At 48.7% G+C, this 20,448-nt stretch overlaps 2 protein-coding genes across 2 annotated transcripts in view; one reads left to right on the top strand and one right to left on the bottom strand.

Annotated features, from left to right (window-relative positions):
* LOC122379230 overlaps window positions 1-20,448 on the top strand; it is a 124,708-nt gene that overhangs the window by 37,264 nt on the left and 66,996 nt on the right. The gene's annotated exons all lie outside the window — the stretch shown is intronic.
* The window catches only part of LOC122379239, an 88,694-nt gene that overhangs the window by 48,527 nt on the left and 19,719 nt on the right, over window positions 1-20,448 (bottom strand). The window lies entirely within an intron of this gene.

Below are 20,448 nucleotides of genomic sequence, written 5' to 3'. Positions count from 1 at the left end.
CGCGGATGGCCGACCCGCCGGCGCGGCGAGGGAGGGGAGGGACGCAGCTGAAAGACCCGACTACATATATATCAAAGAAACATTATATGTAATCATCGATGACGCGACATAAATCTGCTTTATTGGGTTTAGCGGTGTAGTCTGTGATGCCATCACAATGAAAATAGCCTAGTTTTGTAGAGCATCAAATTCTGATTCCATAACGACTCTCGCTAGTCCATTTTCAATTGTAAATAAGCCTTTTATTGCGATGCAAAGTCCCGAAATGGTGCCGACGGCGGCCGGTCCCCCGATGGTACCATACCATAGATCAGAGGGCTGTTCACGGGCCCTGTGTGCGGTCGGACCGCACATAGCCTCCAAGCTCCGCCCACTGCGTCCCTACGTCAGCCTTCCGTCACCGCACACAGCGATCGCTGTGGCCGGTCGGGACTGGCCACAGCGGACCGTCCACCGCACGCAGCCGTGACGTCAGAACCGCCTACCCATCCCCTACCCCCACGCCTGCTGGACGCACCGCACACAGCGCACGCAGCAGTGTGCGGTGCCCGTGAACACCCCTCTGGTAAACAGGTTAGTTCACATTCCCGCCGCTATGCGGGCGGCGGCGGCGCCACCTGTCCTCGTGTCCGCCTGACACCGTAACGATATAGGTCTGAGCTCAAATCTCGGTAATGTCGTGCTTTTTTACTATATTTCTCAAAAACGGCACCACGTGCAATAAAGTTGTATATATCATTGGAAAGAGCATCAAAAGTTGTATAACCTATCAACTTTTCACTTAAATATATCTCAACTGTAAAAAGTTATTAAGCAGCAAAGACGCTCCCATTCACTTTCCATGTTAAAATTTTTCATTTTTAAACGAGCCTAAAAAGAACAAACGAATTTGCACAGCTTAAAGAAGCATAACAACATGTTCTATGGTCTTTTCTCAACAAGTCCTGAAAGTTTAAACAAAATCGTATCATATAATTTTGTACAATGAGCGAATGAAAAGGTCTCTGCAAAAACGCCCATTGACTTAACATGGGGAGCGAAAAAAGTTCAACTTTGACCTCGTGCAAAGACACGTTACGAAGTTCTGAGGGGTATACGGCGCACACTAGCGTGTACCCAAACGTGTTTGCCATAAAATGCTGGGATGAAAACCACCCCTTCCTTGGCTCGTTTTCCCGCTATTCGCGATTGCGCAAAAAGTGTCCCAAACCCCCATTGACTTACTATGGGAAAAATGGAATCGCACGTGCCACGTGCCACGAGGTTTTAAGCGAGTAGCGACCGGTGCCATCAGGTAGATCGCCTCCGGGAGCCCATACACTGAACTTTTTACGAAAATCGCAATGCACGTTTAGGCCCCGGTCAAGTTGCCCCAATTCGCGGCCAGACTTGCAAAACATAGCCCGGAGAAGGACCGCTCCGGTTGTTTTTCAATAGAAAAACACAATTCTAACGAATAGTGTTTGTCTTTTCAAACAACCTGCGGTTATCCTTGGTTTACCCCGTGTTCGCAGTCTCCCTGACGACGGAGATTCTTTACGCCCACCGACCAATCACGTTCAAGATCAGCGGGGCTTGGCCGCAGTTCTCGAACGCTATTTGCCAGATTAAGCAGGACCTTCGTCGTCAGTAAACTGTGAACACGGCGTTACATATTTCGCTATGGTAACAAAAGCGCCAGAATTGACTACCAGAATTGGATCCGAAGGTCAAATGGGTCACGTGACTGACAAGTTCAGATGGACAACACCAGGAAAACGGAACAACGTGCAATAACGTTCTATATATCATTGGAAAGAGCATCAAAAGTTGTATAAAATATCAACTTTTGACTTAAACATATCTTAAACGTAAAAAGTTATTAAGCATCAAAGACGCTCCCATTGACTTTCAAAGTTAAAATTTTTCATTTTTAAACGAGCTTCAAAAGAGCAAACGAATTCTGACAGCTTAACGAAGCATAACACCATGTTCTATGGTCTTTTCTCAACAAGTCCTGAAAGTTTAAACAAAATCGTATCATATAATTTTGTACAATGAGCGAATGAAAAAGTCTCTGCAAAAACGCCCATTGACTTAACATGGGGAGCGAAAAAAATTCAACTTTGACCTCGTGCAAAGACACGTTACGAAGTTCTGAGGGGTATACGGCGCACACCAGCGTGTACCCAAACGTGTTTGCCATAAAATGCTGGGAAGAAAACCACCTCTTCCTTGGCTCGTTTTTCCGCTATTCCCGATCGCGCAAAAAGTGTCCAAAACCCCGTTGACTTAACATGGGGAAAATGGAATCGCACGTGCCACGTGCCACGAGGTTTTAAGCGAGTAGCGACCGGTGCCAACAGGTAGATCGCCTGCGGGAGCCCATACACTGAAATTTTTAAGAAAATCGAGCCACAAGTTTAGGCCTGACCCAAGTTGCCCCAATTCGCGGCCAGACATGCAAAACATAGCCCGGAGAAGGACCGCTCCGGTTGTTTTTCAATAGAAAAACACAATTCTAACGAATAGTGTTTGTCTTTTCAAACAACCTGCGGTTACCAGCATCTGCGATGCTGGGCTCCGCATCGCGGGACCGCAGGTTGTTTGAGCAAGCACCTTTGCAAACGCAGCAAAAACGCCCGCCGCCAAACGAGAGGATGAGCCTTGCACGTGCAGACCGGAGTCGGTGTGCTACAGACTGACGTGCACGGCACCCTATTCGCCGGTCTATAGCGGTGTGCCAAATTTGAGTGCAATCGACCCGGCCGTTTTCGAGATCTGGAAGCGACACCCTGCACGTGCGCACGTGCAACCTGGGTCCCAATTGACTTGTTCATGGCACTCTATTCGCCGTTCTCAAGCGGTGTACCAAATTTGAGCTCAATCGGCCCAGCCAATTTCAAGATCTGGAAGCGACCCCTACACCTGCGCACGTGCAGCTGCACCCCATCCGTGGCACATGACAATACATACTAACTGACTTGTTCACGGCACCCTACTACCCAGTCTCTAGTGATATGCCAAATTTGAACACAGTCGGTCCAGCCAGTCTTTAGCTATGGAAGCGTCAGCCTGCACGTGCGCACGTGCAAAATGGATCCCATCTGACTTGTGCACGGCACCCTACTAACCGGTCTCTAGCGGTGTACCAAATTTGAGCTCAATCGGCCCGGCCGTTCCCGAGATCTGGAAGCGTCACCCTGCACGCGCGCACGTGCAGTTGCACCCGAACCGTAACACATGGAAACGCATGGCCCGGTGCCTACATCCTTGTGTAGTTTCAGCAGAATCTCCTCAGGAATTACCGTGGTATTGTCATTACAACAAAAGTGACACCTCTCCGTTTTACACGTGTCACGTGCAGTAGGGGTCACCCGCATCCATCGTCCATAGTAAAATACTTGTAAGAAGGGTATACGCTACCCCATACAAAAAGCCGCAAGTGTATCGTTCCAGTGGCTGCGGAGATATAAGTCGTGCAAAAACGTCCCCACGGCGGCCGGCCGCTAATATTTAGCATTAAATTCGTGTCGCATCCTTCTATGGGAGGTATCCCGGTCACCTGTTCGTATACTGTCTGAGCCGTCTGAGCCAAGGCCATATAGGTGTGAGCTCAAATCTCGGTTATGTCGTGCTTTTTTACTAAATTTTTCGAAAACGGCACAACGTGCAATAACGTTCTATATATCACTGGAAAGAGGATCAAAAGTTGTATAACCTATCAACTTTTCACTTAAATATGTCTTTCACGTAAAAAGTTATTAAGCACCAAAGACGCTCCCATTGCCTTTCCATGTTAAAATTTTTCATTTTTAAAGAAGCCTAAAGACAACAAACGAATTCTGACAGCTTAACGAAGCATAACAACATGTTCTACGGTCGTTTCTCAACAAGTCCTGCAAGTTTAAACAAAATCGTATCATATAATTTTGTACAATGAACGAATGAAAATGTGTCTGCAAAAACGTCCATTGACTTAACATGGTAAGCGAAAAAAGTTCAACTTCAAAGTCGTGCAACTCAAGTAAACGAGTTCTGACGGATACACCGCGCACACGGGCGTGCACCTGAACGTGTGGGCCACGAGACGGTGGGAACCAAACCGCCCCTTCTACGGCTATTTTTTCCGCCATTCGCGATCGCGCAAAAAGTGTCTCAAAGCCCCATTGACTTACTATGGGAAAAATGGAAATGCACGTGCCACGCGCAAAAGATTTCTGAGCGGGTAGCGACCGATGCCATCAGGTAGATCACCGCCGGAAGCCCATATGCTGAAATTTTTACGAAGATTGAACGACGCGTTTAGGCCCCAATCAAGTTGCCCCAATTCGCTGCCAACCATGCAAAACATAGCCCGGAGAACGACCGCTCCGGTTGTTTTTCAATAGAAAAACACAATTCTAACGAATAGTGTTTGTCTTTTCAAACAACCTGCGGTTACCCTGCACGTGCGCACGTGCAACCTGGGGCCTAGCTGACCTGTGCAAGGCACCCTACTTCGCGGTCTCTAGCGGTGTGCCAAATCTGAGCACAATCGGCCCGGCCGTTCTCGAGATCTGGAAGCGTCACCCTGCACGTGCGCACGTGCAGTTGCACCCCAACCGTAGCACATGGAAAGGCATGGTCCGGCGGGTGCCTCCATCCTTGTGTAGTTTCAGCAGAATCTCCCCAGGAATTACCGTGGTATTGTCATTACAACAAAAGTGACACCTCTCCGTTTTACACGTGTCACGTGCAGTGGGGGTCACCCGCATGCATCGTGCATAGTAAACTGCTTGTAAGAAGGGTATACCCTACCCCACACAAAAAACCGCAAGTGAATCGGTCCAGTGGTTGCGGAGATATAACTCCTGCAAAAACGTCCCCACGGCGGTCGGCTGCTAATATTTAGCATTAAATCGCATCCTTCAATGAGAGGTATCCCCGTCACCTGTTCGTATACTGTCTGAGCCAAGACCATATATAGGTCTGAGCTCAAATCTCGGTAATGTCGTGCTTTTTTACTAAATTTCTCAAAAACGGCACAACGTGCAATAACGCTCTATATGTCATTGGAAAGAGCATCAAAAGTTGTATATCCTATCAACTTTTCACTTAAATATATCTTCAACGTACAAAGTTATTTAGCACCAAAGACGCTCCCATTGACTTTCCATGTTAAAATGTTTCATTTTTAAAAAAGCCTAAAGACAACAAACGAATTCTGACAGCTTAACGAAGCATAACAAAATGTGCTATGGTCGTTTCTCAACAGGTCCTGAAAGTTTAAACAAAATCGTATCATATAAATTTGTACAATGAGCGAATGAAAATGTCTCTGCAAAAACGCCCATTGACTTAACATGGGGAGCGAAAAAAGTTCAACTTCAAACTCGTGCATCTCAAGTTAACGAATTCTGACGGGTATACGGCGCACACGGGCGTGTACCTGAACGTGTCGGTCATAAAATGGTGTGCAGGAAACCATACCTTGTTCCGCGATTTTTTCCGCTATTCGCGATCGCGCAAAAAGTGTCCAAAACCCCGTTGACTTAACATGGGGAAAATGGAATCGCACGTGCCACGTGCCACGAGGTTTTAAGCGAGTAGCGACCGATGCCATCAGGTAGATCGCCTCCGGGAGCCCATACTCTGAACTTTTTACGAAGATTGAGCGATTCGTCTAGGCCCCGCTCAAGTTGCCCCAATTCGCGGCCAGACTTGCAAAACATAGCCCGGAGAAGGACCGCTCCGGTTGTTTTTCAATAGAAAAACACAATTCTAACGAATAGTGTTTGTCTTTTCAAACAACCTGCGGTTACCAGCATCTGCGATGCTGGGCTCCGCATCGCGGGACCGCAGGTTGTTTGAGCAAGCACCTTTGTAAACGCAGCAAAAACGCCCGCCGCCAAACGAGAGGATGAGCCTTGCACGTGCAGACCGGAGTCGGTGTGCTACACCCTGCACGTGCGCACGTGCAAGCTGGGTCCCAAATGACTTGTGGACGGCACCCTAGTTGCCGGTCTCTAGCGGTGTACCGAATTTAAGCTCAATCGGCCCAGCCGTTTTCAAGATCTGGAAGCGACCCCTACACGTGCGCACGTGCAGTTGCACCCCAACCGAGACACATGAGTATACATACTAACTGACTTGTGCACAGCATCCTACTAACCGGTCTCTAAAGGTGTGCCGAATTTGAATGCAATCGGCCCAGCCGTTCCTGAGATCTGGAAGCGTCACCCTGCACGTGCGCAAGTGCAACCTGGGGCCCAGCAGACCTGTGCAAGACACCCTACTACGCGATCTCTAGCGGTGTGCCAAATCTGAGCACAATTGGCCCGGCCGTTCTCGAGATCTGGAAGCGTCACCCTGCACGTGCGCACGTGCAGTTGCACCCCAATCGTGGCACATGGAAATACATACTAAATGACTGCAATCTACTGATCGGTATCAAGCGTTATGCCAAATTTGAACACAATCGGTCCAGCCGTTCTCGAGATCTGGAAGCGTCACCCTGTACGTGCGCACGTGCAGTTGCACCCCTACCAAGACACATGGAAATGCATCGCCTGGAAAGTGTCTACCTCCATGCCAAGTTTTAGCGCAATCGGTTCAGTAATTACCGCGAGCTATTGCGCTTATTACAAAACAGGCACCTCTTGGCTTTGCACGTGGAACGTGCGTTAGGGGTCACCCATATGCATCGAGAGTAGCACACTATGTGAAAGAAGGGAAAAAGCTACCCCACACTAAAAACCGCACGTGTATCAGCCCAGTTGTTGCCGAGATATAAGTCGTACAAAAACGTCCCCACGGCGGCCGGCCGCTATTTAGCAGTAAAATCGTGTCGCATCCTTCTATGGGAGGTATCCCCGTCACCTGTTCGTATACTGTCTGAGCAAAGGCCATACGTTACGGTCCAAACTCCATAGTGAGGCGGACATACGAATTTACGAGAGTTTAGCGACGAAATGATTCACTTAATTGTTAAGTAATGGGTACCATTAGGTAGACCATAAATTTTATCTAGCATCTCACCGTAGATGCAGTAAAAAGTGCTTTACTTTTCAATGTATATAAAGACTTGCTCAGCTCAATCAGTTCACTCTGTATTGGCTCAAGCCGTATCATGCGAACGCAATACAAACTACAGCACCAGACAGCGCAGCGCTCCCCAACTCACTGCTCGCCCAGTCCACCCGGGCCGCCGCCACGACGCGACGGCCCCCCGCAAGTAGGCATCCCGCACTGCACCGACAGCCGCGGGCGACCAGCTGACCGGCCAGCTGACCGGCCAGCAGCCGGCGGGCGGCAAGCCGCGGATGGCCGACCCGCCGGCCCGGCGAGGGAGGGGAGGGACGCAGCTGAAAGACCCGACTACATATATATCAAAGAAACATTATATGTAATCATCGATGACGCGACATAAATCTGCTTTATTGGGGTTAGCGGTGTAGTCTGTGATGCCATCACAATGAAAATAGCCTAGTTTTGTAGAGCATCAAATTCTGATTCCATAACGACTCTCGCTAGTCCATTTTCAATTGTAAATAAGCCTTTTATTACGATGCAAAGTCCCGAAATGGTGCCGACGGCGGCCGGTCCCCCGATGGTACCATACCATGTGGTAAACAGGTTAGTTCACATTCCCGCCGCTATGCGGGCGGCGGCGGCGCCACCTGTCCTCGTGTCCGCCCGATACCGTAACGATATAGGTCTGAGCTCAAATCTCGGTAATGTCGTGCTTTTTTACTATATTTCTCAAAAACGGCACCACGTGCAATAAAGTTGTATATATCATTGGAAAGAGCATCAAAAGTTGTATAAAATATCAACTTTTGACTTAAACATATCTTTAACGTAAAAAGTTATAAAGCAGCAAAGACGCTCCCATTGACTTTCCATGTTAAAATTTTTCATTTTTAAAGAAGCCTAAAGACAACAAACGAATTCTGACAGCTTAACGAAGCATAACAACATGTTCTATGGTCTTTTCTCAACAAGTCCTGAAAGTTTAAACAAAATCGTATCATATAATTTTGTGCAACGAGCGAATGAAAATGCCTCTGCAAAAACGCCCATTGACTTAACATGGGGAGGGAAAAAAGTTCAACTTCAAACTCGTGCAACTCAAGTTAAAGAATTCTGACGGGTATACGGCGCACACTGGCGTGTAGCAGAACGTGTTTGCCATAAAATGCTGGGAAGAAAACCACCTCCTTCTTGGCTCGTTTTCCCGCCATTGGCGATCGCGCAAAAAGTGTCCAAAACCCCATTGACTTAACATGGGGAAAATGCAATTGCACGTGGCACGCGCAATGATTTTTGTTCCGAGTAGCGACCGGTACCATCAGGTAGATCACCTGCAAAAGTCTATACCCTGAAATTTTTACGATCCTAAACGCAAAACTCTAGGCTGCGACCAAGTTGCCCCAATCTCAGGCCAACTTTGCAAACATAGCCCGGAGAAGGACCGCTCCGGTTGTTTTTCAATAGAAAAACACAATTCTAACGAATAGTGTTTGTCATTTTCAAACAACCTGCGGTTACAGCATCTGCGATGCTGGGCTCCGCATCGCGGGACCGCAGGTTGTTTGAGCAAGCACCTCTGTAACGCCGCTAAAGGTGTGCCGAATTTGAATGCAATCAGCCCAGCCGTTTCTGAGATCTGAAAGCCTCACCCTGCACGTGCGCACGTGCAAGCTGGGTCCCAAATGACTTGTGGACGGCACCCTAGTTGCCGGTCTCTAGCGGTGTACCGAATTTAAGCTCAATCGGCCCAGCCGTTTTCAAGATCTGGAAGCGACCCCTACACGTGCGCACGTGCAGTTGCACCCCAACCGAGACACATGAGTATACATACTAACTGACTTGTGCACAGCACCCTACTAACCGGTCTCTAAAGGTATGCCGAATTTGAATGCAATCAGCCCAGCCGTTCCTGAGATCTGGAAGCGTCACCCTGCACGTGCGCACGTGCAACCTGGGGCCCAGCAGACCTGTGCAAGACACCCTACTACGCGATCTCTAGCGGTGTGCCAAATCTGAGCACAATTGGCCCGGCCGTTCTCGAGATCTGGAAGCGTCACCCTGCACGTGCGCACGTGCAGTTGCACCCCAATTGTGGCACATGGAAATGCATACTAAATGACTGCAACCTACTGATCGGTATCAAGCGTTATGCCAAATTTGAACACAATCGGTCCAGCCGTTCTCGAGATCTGGAAGCGTCACCCTGCACGTGCGCACGTGCAGTTGCACCCCTACCAAGACACATGGAAATGCATCGCCTGGAAAGTGTCTACCTCCATGCCAAGGTTTAGCGCAATCGGCCCAGTAATTACCGCGAGCTATTGCGCTTATTACAAAACAGGCACCTCTTGGCTTTGCACGTGGAACGTGCGTTAGGGGTCACCCATGTGCATCGAGAGTAGCACACTATGTGAAAGAAGGGAAAAAGCTACCCCACACAAAAAACCGCACGTGTATCAGCCCAGTGGTTGCCGAGATATAAGTCGTACAAAAACGTCCCCACGGCGGCCGGCCGCTATTTAGCAGTAAAATCGTGTCGCATCCTTCTATGGGAGGTATCCCCGTCACCTGTTCGTATACTGTCTGAGCAAAGGCCATACGTTACGGTCCAAACTCCATAGTGAGGCGGACATACGAATTTACGAGAGTTTAGCGACGAAATGATTCACTTAATTGTTAAGTAATGGGTACCATTAGGTAGACCATAAATTTTATCTAGCATCTCACCGTAGATGCAGTAAAAAGTGCTTTACTTTTCAATGTATATAAAGACTTGCTCAGCTCAATCAGTTCACTCTGTATTGGCTCAAGCCGTATCATGCGAACGCAATACAAACTAGAGCACCGACAGCGCAGCGCTCCCCAACTCACTGCTCGCCCAGTCCACCCGGGCCGCCGCCACGACGGCCCCCCGCAAGTAGGCATCCCGCACTGCACCGACAGCCGCGGGCGACCAGCTGACCGGCCAGCTGACCGGCCAGCAGCCGGCGGGCGGCAAGCCGCGGATGGCCGACCCGCCGGCGCGGCGAGGGAGGGGAGGGACGCAGCTGAAAGACCCGACTACATATATATCAAAGAAACATTACATGTAATCATCGATGACGCGACATAAATCTGCTTTATTGGGGTTAGCGGTGTAGTCTGTGATGCCATCACAATGAAAATAGCCTAGTTTTGTAGAGCATCAAATTCTGATTCCATAACGACTCTTGCTAGTCCATTTTCAATTGTAAATAAGCCTTTTATTGCGATGCAAAGTCCCGAAATGGTGCCGACGGCGGCCGGTCCCCCGATGGTACCATACCATAGATGGTAAACAGGTTAGTTCACATTCCCGCCGCTATGCGGGCGGCGGCGGCGCCACCTGTCCTCGTGTCCGCCTGACACCGTAACGATATAGGTCTGAGCTCAAATCTCGGTAATGTCGTGCTTTTTGACGAAATTTCTCAAAAACGGCAGCACGTGCAATAACGTTGTATATATCATTGGAAAGAGCATCAAAAGTTGTATAAAATATCAACTTTTGACTTAAACATATCTTAAACGTAAAAAGTTATTAAGCAGCAAAGACGCTCCCATTGACTTTCCATGTTAAAATTTTTCATTTTTAAACGAGCTTCAAAAGAGCAAACGAATTCTGACAGCTTAACGAAGCATAACAACATGTTCTATTGTCTTTTCGTAACAAGTCCTGAAAGTTAAAGCAAAATCGTATCATATAATTTTGTACAATGAGCGAATGAAAATGTCTCTGCAAAAACGCCCATTGACTTAACATGGGGAGCGAAAAAAGTTCAACTTTGACCTCGTGCAAAGACACGTTACGAAGTTCTGAGGGGTATACGGCGCACACTAGCGTGTACCCAATCGTGTTTGCCATAAAATGCTGGGAAGAAAACCACCTCTTCCTTGGCTCGTTTTCCCGCCATTGGCGATCGCGCAAAAAGTGTCCAAAACCCCGTTGACTTAACATGGGGAAAATGGAATCGCACGTGCCACGTGCCACGAGGTTTTAAGCGAGTAGCGACCGGTGCCAACAGGTAGATCGCCTGCGGGAGCCCATACACTGAAATTTTTAAGAAAATCGAGCCACAAGTTTAGGCCTGACCCAAGTTGCCCCAATTCGCGGCCAGACATGCAAAACATAGCCCGGAGAAGGACCGCTCCGGTTGTTTTTCAATAGAAAAACACAATTCTAACGAATAGTGTTTGTCTACTTCAAACAACCTGCGGTTACAATAGAAAAACACAATTCTAACGAATAGTGTTTGTCTTTTCAAACAACCTGCGGTTACCAGCATCTGCGATGCTGGGCTCCGCATCGCGGGACCGCAGGTTGTTTGAGCAAGCACCTTTGTAAACGCAGCAAAAACGCCCGCCGCCAAACGAGAGGATGAGCCTTGCACGTGCAGACCGGAGTCGGTGTGTTACAAACTGACGTGCACGGCACCCTACTCGCTGATCTATAGCGGTGTGCCAAATTTGAGTGTAATCGGCTCGGCCATTTTCGAGATCTGGAAGCGTCACCCTGCACGTGCGCACGTGCAAGCTGTGTCCAATTGCATTGTGCATGGGACCCTATTCGCCGGTCCCTAGCGGTGTACCAAATTCGAGCTCAATCGGCCCAGCCGTTTTCAAGATCTTGAAACGACCCCTCCACGTGCGCACGTGCAGTTGCATCTCAACCGTGACACATGGAAATACATACTAACTGACTTGTGCACGGCACCCTACTGATCGATCTCTAGATGTTTGCCGAATTTGAGTGCAATCGGTCCAGCCGTTCTTGAAATCTGGAAGCGTCACCCTGCACGTGCGCACGTGCAAGATGGGTCCAAACTGACTTGCGCACGGCACCCTACTAATCGGTCTCTAGCGGTGTACCAAATTTGAACTCAATCGGCCCGGCCGTTCTCGAGATCTGGAAGCGTCACCCTGCACGTGCGCACGTGCAGTTGCACCCCAATCGTGGCACATGGAAATACATACTAAATGACTGCAACCTACTGATCGGTATCAAGCGTTATGCCAAATTTGAACACAATCGGTCCAGCCGTTCTCGAGATCTGGAAGCGTCACCCTGCACGTGCGCACGTGCAGTTGCACCCCTACCAAGACACATGGAAATGCATCGCCTGGAAAGTGTCTACCTCCATGCCAAGTTTTAGCGCAATCGGCCCAGTAATTACCGCGAGCTATTGCGCTTATTACAAAACAGGCACCTCTTGGCTTTGCACGTGGAACGTGCGTTAGGGGTCACCCATATGCATCGAGAGTAGCACACTATGTGAAAGAAGGGAAAAAGCTACCCCACACAAAAAAACCGCACGTGTATCAGCCCAGTGGTTGCCGAGATATAAGTCGTACAAAAACGTCCCCACGGCGGCCGGCCGCTATTTAGCAGTAAAATCGTGTCGCATCCTTCTATTAGAGGTATCCCCGTCACCTGTTCGTATACTGTCTGAGCAAAGGCCATACGTTACGGTCCAAACTCCATAGTGAGGCGGACATACGAATTTACGAGAGTTTAGCGACGAAATGATTCACTTAATTGTTAAGTAATGGGTACCATTAGGTAGACCATAAATTTTATCTAGCATCTCACCGTAGATGCAGTAAAAAGTGCTTTACTTTTCAATGTATGTAAAGACTTGCTCAGCTCAATCAGTTCACTCTGTATTGGCTCAAGCCGTATCATGCGAACGCAATACAAACTAGAGCACCGACAGCGCAGCGCTCCCCAACTCACTGCTCGCCCAGTCCACCCGGGCCGCCGCCACGACGGCCCCCCCCCCCCGCAAGTAGGCATCCCGCACTGCACCGACAGCCGCGGGCGACCAGCTGACCGGCCAGCTGACCGGCCAGCAGCCGGCGGGCGGCAAGCCACGGATGGCCGACCCGCCGGCGCGGCGAGGGAGGGGAGGGACGCAGCTGAAAGACCCGACTACATATATATCAAAGAATGATACATTATATGTAATCATCGATGACGCGACATAAATCTGCTTTATTGGGTTTAGCGGTGTAGTCTGTGATGCCATCACAATGAAAATAGCCTAGTTTTGTAGAGCATCAAATTCTGATTCCATAACGACTCTCGCTAGTCCATTTTCAATTGTAAATAAGCCTTTTATTGCGATGCAAAGTCCCGAAATGGTGCCGACGGCGGCCGGTCCCCCGATGGTACCATACCATAGATGGTAAACAGGTTAGTTCACATTCCCGCCGCTATGCGGGCGGCGGCGGCGCCACCTGTCCTCGTGTCCGCCTGACACCGTAACGATATAGGTCTGAGCTCAAATCTCGGTAATGTCGTGCTTTTTTACTATATTTCTCAAAAACGGCACCACGTGCAATAAAGTTGTATATATCATTGGAAAGAGCATCAAAAGTTGTATAACCTATCAACTTTTCACATAAATATATCTCAACTGTAAAAAGTTATTAAGCAGCAAAGACGCTCCCATTGACTTTCCATGTTAAAATTTTTCATTTTTAAACGAGCCTAAAAAGAACAAACGAATTTGCACAGCTTAAAGAAGCATAACAACATGTTCTATGGTCTTTTCTCAACAAGTCCTGGAAGTTTAAACAAAATCGTATCATATAATTTTGTACAATGAGCGAATGAAAAAGTCTCTGCAAAAATGCCCATTGACTTAACATGGGGAGCGAAAAAAGTTCAACTTTGACCTCGTGCAAAGTCACGTTACGAAGTTCTGAGGGGTATACGGCGCACACTAGCGTGTACCCAAACGTGTTTGCCATAAAATGCTGGGAAGAAAACCACCTCTTCCTTGGCTCGTTTTCCCGCTATTCGCGATCGCGCAAAAAGTGTCCAAAACCCCATTGACTTAACATGGGGAAAATGGAATCGCACGTGCCACGTGCCACGAGGTTTTAAGCGAGTAGCGACCGAAGCCATCAGGTAGATCGCCTGCGGGAGCCCATACACTGAAATTTTTAAGAAAATCGAGCCACAAGTTTAGGCCTGACCCAAGTTGCCCCAATTCGCGGCCAGACATGCAAAACATAGCCCGGAGAAGGACCGCTCCGGTTGTTTTTCAATAGAAAAACACAATTCTAACGAATAGTGTTTGTCTACTTCAAACAACCTGCGGTTATGCATCGAGAGTAGCACACTATGTGAAAGAAGGGAAAAAGCTACCCCACACAAAAAACCGCACGTGTATCAGCCCAGTGGTTGCCGAGATATAAGTCGTACAAAAACGTCCCCACGGCGGCCGGCCGCTATTTAGCAGTAAAATCGTGTCGCATCCTTCTATGGGAGGTATCCCCGTCACCTGTTCGTATACTGTCTGAGCAAAGGCCATACGTTACGGTCCAAACTCCATAGTGAGGCGGACATACGAATTTACGAGAGTTTAGCGACGAAATGATTCACTTAATTGTTAAGTAATGGGTACCATTAGACCATAAATTTTATCTAGCATCTCACCGTAGATGCAGTAAAAAGTGCTTTACTTTTCAATGTATATAAAGACTTGCTCAGCTCAATCAGTTCACTCTGTATTGGCTCAAGCCGTATCATGCGAACGCAATACAAACTAGAGCACCGACAGCGCAGCGCTCCCCAACTCACTGCTCGCCCAGTCCACCCGGGCCGCCGCCACGACGGCCCCCCGCAAGTAGGCATCCCGCACTGCACCGACAGCCGCGGGCGACCAGCTGACCGGCCAGCTGACCGGCCAGCAGCCGGCGGGCGGCAAGCCGCGGATGGCCGACCCGCCGGCGCGGCGAGGGAGGGGAGGGACGCAGCTGAAAGACCCGACTACATATATATCAAAGAAACATTATATGTAATCATCGATGACGCGACATAAATCTGCTTTATTGGGTTTAGCGGTGTAGTCTGTGATGCCATCACAATGAAAATAGCCTAGTTTTGTAGAGCATCAAATTCTGATTCCATAACGACTCTCGCTAGTCCATTTTCAATTGTAAATAAGCCTTTTATTGCGATGCAAAGTCCCGAAATGGTGCCGACGGCGGCCGGTCCCCCGATGGTACCATACCATAGATCAGAGGGCTGTTCACGGGCCCTGTGTGCGGTCGGACCGCACACAGCCTCCAAGCTCCGCCCACTGCGTCCCTACGTCAGCCTTCCGTCACCGCACACAGCGATCGCTGTGGCCGGTCGGGACTGGCCACAGCGGACCGTCCACCGCACGCAGCCGTGACGTCAGAACCGCCTACCCATCCCCTACCCCCACGCCTGCTGGACGCACCGCACACAGCGCACGCAGCAGTGTGCGGTGCCCGTGAACACCCCTCTGGTAAACAGGTTAGTTCACATTCCCGCCGCTATGCGGGCGGCGGCGGCGCCACCTGTCCTCGTGTCCGCCTGACACCGTAACGATATAGGTCTGAGCTCAAATCTCGGTAATGTCGTGCTTTTTTACTATATTTCTCAAAAACGGCACCACGTGCAATAAAGTTGTATATATCATTGGAAAGAGCATCAAAAGTTGTATAACCTATCAACTTTTCACTTAAATATATCTCAACTGTAAAAAGTTATTAAGCAGCAAAGACGCTCCCATTCACTTTCCATGTTAAAATTTTTCATTTTTAAACGAGCCTAAAAAGAACAAACGAATTTGCACAGCTTAAAGAAGCATAACAACATGTTCTATGGTCTTTTCTCAACAAGTCCTGAAAGTTTAAACAAAATCGTATCATATAATTTTGTACAATGAGCGAATGAAAAACTCTCTGCAAAAACGCCCATTGACTTAACATGGGGAGCGAAAAAAGTTCAACTTTGACCTCGTGCAAAGACACGTTACGAAGTTCTGAGGGCTATACGGCGCACACTAGCGTGTACCCAAACGTGTTTGCCATAACATGCGTGGAAGAAAACCACCTCTTTCTTGGCTCGTTTTCCCGCTATTGGCGATCGCGCAAAAAGTGTCCAAAACCCCATTGACTTAACATGGGGAAAATGGAATCGCACGTGCCACGTGCCACGAGGTTTTAAGCGAGTAGCGACCGGTGCCATCAGGTAGATCGCCTCCGGGAGCCCATACACTGAACTTTTTACGAAGATTGTACATTTCGTCTAGGCCTGACCCAAGTTGCCCCAATTCGCGGCCAGACTTGCAAAACATAGCCCGGAGAACGACCGCTCCGGTTGTTTTTCAATAGAAAAACACAATTCTAACGAATAGTGTTTGTCTTTTCAAACAACCTGCGGTTACGAAGATTGAGGGATTCGTTTAGGAGAGGCTCAACTTGTCTCGATTCGCGGCCAGACTTGCAAAACATAGCCCGGAGACGGACCGCTCCGGTTGTTTTTCAATAGACCACGAGGTTTTAAGCGAGTAGCGACCGGTGCCATCAGGTAGATCGCCTGCGGGAGCCCATACCCTGAAATTTTTACGAAGATTGAGGGATTCGTTTAGGAGAGTCTCAACTTGTCTCGATTCGCGGCCAGACTTGCAAAACATAGCCCGGAGACGGACCGCTCCGGTTGTTTTTCAATAGAAAAACACAATTCTAACGAATAGTGTTTGTCTTTTCAAACAACCTGCGGTTGTTTGTCCAAAACCCCATTGGCTAAAGACAACAAACGAATTTGCACAGCTTAAAAAAGCATAACAACATGTTCTATGGTCTTTTCTCAACAAGTCCTGAAAGTTTAAACAAAATCGTATCATATAATTTTGTACAATGAGCGAATGAAAAAGTCTCTGCAAAAACGCCCATTGACTTAACATGGGGAGCGAAAAAAGTTCAACTTTGACCTCGTGCAAAGACACGTTACGAAGTTCTGAGGGGTATACGGCGCACACTAGCGTGTACCCAAACGTGTTTGCCATAAAATGCTGGGAAGAAAACCACCTCTTCCTTGGCTCGTTTTCCCGCCATTGGCGATCGCGCAAAAAGTGTCCAAAACCCCATTGACTTAACATGGGGAAAATGGAATCGCACGTGCCACGTGCCACGAGGTTTTAAGCGAGTAGCGACCGGTGCCATCAGGTAGATCGCCTGCGGGAGCCCATACCCTGAAATTTTTACGAAGATTGAGGGATTCGTTTAGGAGAGGCTCAACTTGTCTCGATTCGCGGCCAGACTTGCAAAACATAGCCCGGAGACGGACCGCTCCGGTTGTTTTTTTCAATAGAAAAGCACAATTCTAACGAATGGTGTTTGTCTAATGAAGAAACAACCTGCGGTTACAAAAAGTGTCCAAAACCCCGTTGACTTAACATGGGGAAAATGGAATCGCACGTGCCACGTGCCACGAGGTTTTAAGCGAGTAGCGACCGGTGCCATACCAGCATCTGCGATGCTGGGCTCCGCATCGCGGGACCGCAGGTTGTTTGAGCAAGCACCTCTGTGAACGCAGCAAAAACGCCCGCCGCCAAACGAGAGGACGAGCATTGCACGTGCAGACCGGGGTGGGTGTGCTACAAACTGACGTGCACGGCACCCTATTCGCCGGTCTATACCGGTGTGCCAAATTTGAGTCAGGTCAGGTCGGGTCAACCGGTAGGGGTCGTGACGGGTATTCGTAGTACCTGTCATCCGCCTCTGACAGCTTCGTAACATGTTACGAAGGCACCAAAACTACTTCGTAAACTTTCAAATGGTTGCTAAATTCGAATTCAGCTCCAAAAACTAGTCTAGAAACATGTAAAACTCGAAAAAGTGAACCGAGGTCACCAAAGGTCAGTGACCTGACCTGACCTTCAGATGACCTTGACACCCACCCTAATAGACACCCCCTAGGAAGCAACATCATATCACATGTTTGGACGTTTGAAACCACGAAAAGCTTGCAAACGCGCGGCTAATGCGAGCCGGCATAGGACGCAGAATCGCGATTCTGGCCAAATATGGTCTCGGAAAAGAGGTCACAGGTCAAAGGTCATTTGGGTCAGGGTCATGAAATTTTAAGGGTAGGTGTAAAATTGATCAATGCGAGGGTACTGAAATACTTCGTAAACTTTCAAATGGTTGCTAAATTCGAATTCAGCTCCAAAAAGTAGTCTAGAAACATATAAAACTCGAAAAAGTGAACCGAGGTCACCAAAGGTCAGTGACCTGACCTGACCTTCAGATGACCTTTACACCCACCCTTATAGACACCCCCTAGGAAGCAACAACATATCACATGTTTGAACGTTTGAAACCACGAAAAGCTTGCAAACGCGCGGCTAATGCGAGCCGACATAGGACGCAGAATCGCGATTCCGGCCAAATATGGTCTCGGAAAAGAGGTCACAGGTCAAAGGTCATTTGGGTCAGGGTCATGAAATTGTATGGGTAGGTGTAAAATTGATCAATGCGAGGGTACTGAAAGTTTCGTCGCGATCGGCCGCTTTTTACGCGAGTTATTCGCGAAAAACCCTAGGGGGTTGCATCACCCCCCCCCCCCCGTTAAGGTCTCATGTCAACTAGTGACCTCTGAGGTCACGACAATTGACCCAAGATACGGGCTTGGTTTCCGCTAAATGACTTCGCAAAAATGGCCACAGAGCCGCGATTTCTGCATTATCGTGCTTACCTTGCTAAGGCGCGTCGAATGGTATACTTTTTGTTTGGTTGAGGTCAACCTAAGGTTGACCTGACCTGCCCTTGACCTCGGGTCAATGGCAGGTCAGAGCCCCTCATGTCATGAGGTTTGTCGAATGAGGTCATATCGCATATCAAGTTTCAGCACTTTGTCGCCGGCGTGACTCGAGCTATCACGAAAAAACCATATGGGAGGAGGCGGGTGCTGCCCCCTCTGCCGGCGAGGGTAATCAATATTGACGCAATGGTGACGTCACGGTCGCCGTCGACGTCACCATTCAAATCAGAGTCATTGACTTGTGCCGACTATCAAGTTTAATATTGATGCTTCAACGGATCTGATCTTATCAGCCGAAAACACATTACATTCCTTTTTACTCGCTAGATGGCAGAAGCGTCAAACGCCTGAATGTATGCTGTGCCGCAATGCCGGCTCTATTGTATATAACCGCCTAAATGAATGGCGGAGTAATGAGGGATCCGGGAAAACCACTATCTCTTTAGAACTGATGAGTGATGACTCTCACGAAACTGAAGCTTTTGAAGACGATTACCGAGTGTGGTAAATGAGTCTGGCATTTTTTATTTTAGCCAAACATTTACTCGCTAGATAACGCAGAAGTGTCAAACGCCTGAAAGCATGCTGCGCCGCAGTGCCACCTCTTCCGTATGTAGCCGCATGAATGAAGATTTAAGCGCAATTGGCTCAGCTGTTGTCGCCAATGTGTACCTACATAGAGGTCCAACCATGCCGCTGAAATTGATCTATCATTCAAAGCTTCATAACAATGCGCGGAGTAATTTTCCTAACAAACGCAAAAAAAACTAATAGGCGTGGTTAAAAACGCCCCTGCCCCACTCGGGCGGAGGTTAATGTGTTGTGGTAGCAAACTCATTAATTGTTTCCTGGTCTAGTCTTCTATTTGGATTCGCGGCCAAGTATGCAAAACATAGCCCGGTGAAGGACTGCTCCGGCTGTTTTTTCAATAGAAAAACACAATTCTAACGAATAGTGTTTGTCTAATGAAGAAACAGCCTGCGGTTACCCACCGCCAAACGAGAGGATGAGCCTGGCACGTGCAGACCGGAGTGGGTGTGCTACGAGCTGACGAACAGGACACTCTACTAACCACTCTAGCGGTGTGCAAAATTTGAGTGCAATCGGCCCGGCCGTTTTCGAGATATTGAAACGTCACCCTGCACGTGCGCACGTGCAAGCTGTGTCCAATTGACTTGTGCAGTGGACCCTATTCGCCGGTCTCTAGCGGTGTACCGAATTTAATCTGAATCGTCCCAGCCGTTTCCAAGATCTTGAAGCGACCCCTACACGTGCGCACGTGCAGCTGCACCCCAACCGTGGCACATGAATATACATACTAACTGACTTGTGCAAGGCATCTACTAACCGGTCTCTAAAGATGTGCCGAATTTGAATGCAATCGGCCCAGTTGTTCCTGAGATCTGGAAGCGTCACCCTGCACGTGCGCACGTGCAAGATGGGTCCTAACTGACTTGCGCACGGCACCCTACTAACCGGTCTCTAGCGGTGTACCAAATTTGAACTCAATCGGCCCGGCCGTTCTCGAGATCTCGAAGCGTCACCCTGCACGTGCGCACGTGCAGGTGCACCCCAACCGTAGCACATGAAAAGGCATGGTCCGGCGGGTGCCTACATCCTTGTGTAGTTTCAGTGCAATCAGCCAAGTAATTACCGTGTTATTGTCATTACAACAAAAGTGACACCTCTCCGTTTTACACGTGTCACGTGTAGTAGGGGTCACCGGCATGCATCATCCATAGTAAATACTTCTAAGAAGGGTATACGCTACCCCACACAAAAAACCGCAAGTGTATCGGTCCCCTGCTTGCGGAGATATAAGTCGTACAAAAACGTCCCCACGGAGGCCGGCCGCT

Source organism: Amphibalanus amphitrite, unplaced genomic scaffold, assembly GCF_019059575.1.
Source record: "Amphibalanus amphitrite isolate SeventyFive unplaced genomic scaffold, NRLGWU_Aamphi_draft 000007F_arrow, whole genome shotgun sequence".
Classification (NCBI taxonomy): Eukaryota; Metazoa; Arthropoda; class Thecostraca; order Balanomorpha; family Balanidae; genus Amphibalanus; species Amphibalanus amphitrite.
The sequence above is the reverse complement of the archived record's forward strand: the minus strand, read 5'-3'. Positions and strand labels throughout refer to the sequence as shown.